The sequence below is a fragment of the Chanodichthys erythropterus genome, chromosome 1 (genome assembly GCF_024489055.1).
Source record: "Chanodichthys erythropterus isolate Z2021 chromosome 1, ASM2448905v1, whole genome shotgun sequence".
Lineage (NCBI taxonomy): Eukaryota > Metazoa > Chordata > Actinopteri > Cypriniformes > Xenocyprididae > Chanodichthys > Chanodichthys erythropterus.
The window spans coordinates 9,941,641-9,947,286 of record NC_090221.1 but is presented as its reverse complement, the minus strand read 5'-3'; positions in this window follow the sequence as shown (position 1 = coordinate 9,947,286).

The following is a 5,646-nucleotide window of genomic DNA, read 5'->3' as shown; positions in this document are numbered from 1 at the left end:
GTGCTGTGCATTGTTTGGAAAATGCCTCCGATTTTGCCTGTCATATTTTAGTCACATCTTGCTCCATTCATCCCATGTTCCTTTCATTTTGACTCTGTAACTGAAAAAGGCTGTGATTTTCCACCAATTTCATGTCGAGGAATTAATGCCACTTGAAAGTGCTGAAGGAATTGATTAATTTTTGCAACTGACCTGAACCTTAACACAATACCTTCGAATGAATGTTTAATTAAACTGTCAGACATAAGTGTGAGCTAATGAGAGGAAAAGCAAGAATGATTGCGAAGCATTGAACAATTGTGTTAGACTGCCAAAATGACTGCTGCTGTACCTCTCAAAGTGATGGCATGTCCGTTCTTTGTCTGCTACGTACAGTCTAAGTATCATTTAGATTAGTCTTTCCTCCCATCTTATCACTGGTAACCTCATGACCCCCATGTCTGGAGGAGCTTTCAGATGCTGTGTGGTTTGAACAAGGTCACACAGGTCTCTGGCCAATAATGCCATCTGTTAGATGTGATGAGTGTCTTCATATCAGCCCAGTCTGTTTAGTTATGGAGACTGTGACTTCTTATCATATAGTCAGGTATGTGGTTTAGCTCAGTGGTTTTGAAACGTTTCGGGTCATATATTTTGGCAAAGATGGTGATGCCTTTGGTGCAGAGACTGAAGCTTGATGATCATTGCAGGACAGCCATCCCAAAGTATACATCCAAATCTACTAAAGCTTGATTCAGCGATCAGTCGTAGAATGTTCTTGAGTTCTTGTCCTGTACAGTCTTCAGATTTAAAGGTTTAGTTCACCCAAAAATTAAAAATTTCTGTCATTAATTACTCACGCTCATGTCATTCCAAACCATTAAGACCTTTGTTCATCTTCGGAACACAAATTAAGATATTTTTGATGAAATCCATGGGTATCTGATCCACACATAGGTAGCAACAACGACACTGCACTTTTTGAGGTCCAGAAAGGTACGAAAGACATAGTTTAAAACTGTCGACGCGACTACAGTGGTTCAACCTTAATATTATGAAGCGACAAGAATACTTTTTGTGTGCAAAAACAAAACTAAAATAATGACTTTATTCAACAAATTCGTTTGTCCCTGTCATACTGCTATGCTATTTTCTTTGCAGAGCTTCAGTGTTTACATCCGAACGGTGGCGGCAGTCACGTAAGCAGCTTGACGCATACATGTGATGCTGACGCAGGAGTCGTCCAATACTGAGCCCGCGTTCAGACGTAAACACTGAAGCTCTGCAATGAAAATAGCGTAGCAGTATGACAGAGGACAGGTGAATTTGTTGAATAAAGTCATTATTTTTGTTTTGTTTTTGCACACAAAAAGTATTCTTGTCGCTTCATAATATTAAGGTTGAACCACTGTAGTCGCGTCGACAGTTTTAAACTATGTCTTTCGTACCTTTCTGGACCTCAAAAAGTGCAGTGTCGTTGTTGCTACCTATGTGTGGATCAGATACCCATGGATTTCATCAAAAATATTTTAATTTGTGTTCCGAAGACAAACGAAGATCTTAAGGGTTTGGAATGACATGAGCGTGAGTAATTAATGGCAGCAATTTAATTTTTGGGTCTACTAACCCTTTAAATCTCGTTGAAAATATTTGGTGGAATTTGTAGAAAGCAGTGGTAGCATGGAAACCAAAGACTATGAGTGATCTGGAAGCTTTTTCAAGCGAGGAATGGGCCAAGATTGCAGTAGAGAGGTGATGGAAGCTTCTAAGCACTTACAGGCAGCGTTTATTGGAGTTTATAAAGAATAAAAGATTTTGCACAAAATTTGACTTTTGGGGGTTGAATAATTTTGTATACGTATGTTTAGAGCCAGATGAATTGTTGAGAGCCAGATGTTACACGTATGTTTAGAGCTTTGATGAATTGTTTTCCAAATGAAAACAATTCATCAAAGGCATCAGTAAACTATTATACAAAGTTTATTAAAGGGTTAGTTCACCCAAAAATGAAAATTATGTCATTAATGACTCACCCTCATGTTGTTCCAAACCCGTAAGACTTTCGTTCATCTTCGGAACACAGTTTAAGATATTTTAGGTTTAGTCCGAGAGCTTTCTGTCCCTCCATTGAAAATGTATGTACGGTATACTGTCCATGTCCAGAAAGGTAATAAAAACATCATCAAAGTAGTCCATGTGACATCAGAGGGTTAGTTAGATTTTGATGAAGCATCGAAAATACATTTTGGTCCAAAAATAACAAAAACTACGACTTTATTCAGCATTTTATTCTCTTCCGGGTCTGTTGTCAATCCGGGTTCACGACTCCGCAGTGACGCTGCTGACGTGTTATCCGGTGCGTCCGAGCTTCGTTTACAGTCTGAGGGAGACGCACGCTGTATTCAAGCTATTCTACATTGTTTGTATTTTGGTATTGCTATATTTTTTAAAATGGTGCGTAAGTGTGAATGTCGCGGATGTCCTAATCGCTAAAAACAACCACGGCGGCGTAAAAGTGCATTACCAACGCTGACAGATGAAAGGATTCAATGGAATCAATTCAATGGAAAGGATTCAGGAAGAGAAGATAATGCTGAATAAAGTCGTAGTTTTTGTTATTTTTGGACCAAAATGTATTTTAGATGCTTCAAAAACTTCTAACTGACCCACTGATGTCACATGGACTACTTTGAAGATGTTTTTATTACCTTTCTGGACATGGACAGTATACCGCAAATACATTTTCAATGGAGGGACAGAAAGCTCTCGGACTAAATCTAAAATATCTTAAACTGTGTTCCGAAGATGAACGGAGCTCTTACTGGTTTGGAACGACATGAGGGAGAGTCATTAATGACATAATTTTCATTTTTGGGTGAACTAACCCTTTAATAAACTTTGTATAATAGTTTACTGATGCCTTTGATGAATTGTTTCAATAAAATGATGTTCTCAGCAGCAAAATGTCTTGCAGGTTAGGGGGGTTGAAGCATTTTGATTGCAACTGTATGTATATGTTTTAATTTGAGGGGCTGCCCTGGCTTAATGCACAGCAGGTTACAGCCATTAACAGTCTTGTAAATATAGCTTCTGCTTGACCTTGTTCCTCTTGTGGTTAAAGGGCATAATAAATGTTCTTGAAAGTGTTTATCTGTGCATGTCTTAAAAGTTTCATGTAGCCTCAGTGAAGGTTAATATTCAGTGATGCACCTCATGTCCTGGTAACCACACTGACCACATTCATAAACATAATGAGTGCAGTTTCCTCCTCCTGGTAAACACTCAGACCCTGTGACAGGTCACCGCCCACTCTTCTCTCAGAGCATCGGAATGTGTCGCTCTGGGTGCCGGAGACATAAAAAGACTTACTTTTCATGTGCCCCAAGCATCTACTGCAGGGCAAAACAGGGGAGACATGGGCAAAATTCAGTCTAGGTAGGCAGTTCATTAGATTTTGAAACACAGCCATCGAGATGTTTGTTGATTTGATCTATGCCCATTTAGGACTGTGGGAAGGAGACATCGGATGACTCTCATACCAGACTGAATATACGACTGCAGTAAAGAGAGGAGAATTTTCTCATTCTGTGGTCAGCCAGCTATTTCTGTTCATCAATGGACAGACGAGTATCTGCTTTTTTCTCTCTTGTCCCACTTTCAAATAACACACTGTAATGACATGATTGTCCAGCTGCTTCTCATTCTCTCTATATATCATGAGGGCCTTCTGAAGGAAAATCTGAGTTTCAGCATAACAAAGGGTTGTGTGCTTCTTTGTGTTCTTGACACACTTGTTTTAGTCTCTTTCTGTGTGTGTGTGAGGAACAGAGGGCTTGTGGGGTTGTCCTGCAAATCGGGAAGGATATTCTTTGTCATTGTGCTTTCTGGTATCACGAAAAGCGACTCTTGACCCATAAATATTTAACAGAGCAGACTTTAATAGAAACTTCACTTTCACCTCTCCCTCTGCAAGAGACCCTCGGCTGGACTTTGTTTTCAGCACCCCTCACCCTCTCTCTCTCTCTCACATAAATATTTATAAGGGAGTGAAGGGAGAGAAGTTTTATTAGGGCATCTGTGATTTAATGTGATGGACCAATCGCAGGAAGAGAATAAATTGCACTTCCACTACAAAGTATATAAAACTATCCAGCAAACATGAAATCATTAAAGACAGTTGGCACATTCCACCAACACTTTGGTGTTACGATTATTTTGGTAAAGCATTAGAAGCACAAATTCTATGTTTTTTTTGTTTTGTTTTGTTTTTTGTGCAAACTATTAGATATGTTTGAAAAACATAAAATTAACCTAGCATGAAACCGATGTCTGTGTCCACCTTTGAAATGATGATTTTGGCTTGTCTCATCTCAGAGGTCTTGACTTTTTCTTTACTCTGTATTCAACAAATAAAATAGTATGTCATAATTTTGATCTATACAATAAAGGATTTTAATTATTAACTTCATTTTAACAACCAACAATGAACATCTATGAGAAATTTAATGTTCTTATTTTTTATACAAAATGTGTTGACCACACTTAGGCCATGTTCACACAGCAGCTGAATATGGTTGTCAGTCCTGTATTTGAGTCCTTAATACAGTTACGTTCACACACAGTATGGTTATTTATGGTAGTGACAACCGCATTCTGTAACCAAACTCATGCCCGCAAATTTTCAGGGCATTCTCGGAAAACCCGCGCTGTGTGAATGGAACCGCACCGGATAATTAGTTGTCTGTCACATCACAGTGTAAGGGGTTTCGTGTGTGTGGTTTCACTTTCGCTAACTTACAGCGATGGAAATAAGTGTGTGTCATCTAAAGGTTGTAGATCTAGTCACTGTTCTCCACCGGAGTGGCTCCCGTCAGTTTTGTGTTCTAGGGACTGCGTTTTGAAGTCAAAAATAATTAATCCATCCATAAAAAAGTAGCCTAATCCATACGACTCCAGGGGGTTAATAAAGGTCTTCTGAAGCGAAGCAATGCGTTTTTGTAAGAAAAATATCTGTGACTGTGTGTGTGTTATAAATTCAAATAACTACTTTCCAGCAGACGACCGTACGCAGAATGCGCAAGTCGATTTGCGGCGGAAGAGTATCCTTTGACCAGATGCACAGCACTATTTGTTTGAACCGTGAGAGGCGTCTACTCTCCCTTACTCCTACGTCCTGTGTTATACAGTACTCAGTACTGAGTACTCAGTTGGCGCATTGAATTGATTCCATTGAATTGATTCCATTGAATCCTTTCATCTGTCGGCGTTGGTAATGCACTTTTACGTCGCCGTGGTTGTTTTTGGCAATTAGGACATCCGCGACTGCACACTTACGCACCATTTTAAAAAATATAGCAATACCAAAATACAAACAATGTAGAATAACTTGAATACAGCGTGCGTCTCCCTCAGACTGTAAACGAAGCTCAGGCACACCGGATAACACGTCAGCAGCGTCACTGCGGAGTCGTGAACCACACGCCGGAACAGAAGGGGGTGGTAATGCACCAATAAGCTGGATGCCAACCGCCCTAAAACAAAGAAGAAGAAGCGGAATCGTGAACTCGAATTGATAACAGACCCGGAAGAGAATACAATGCTGAATAAAGTCGTAGTTTTTGTTATTTTGGACCAAAATGTATTATCGATGCTTCAAAATGTTGCGGA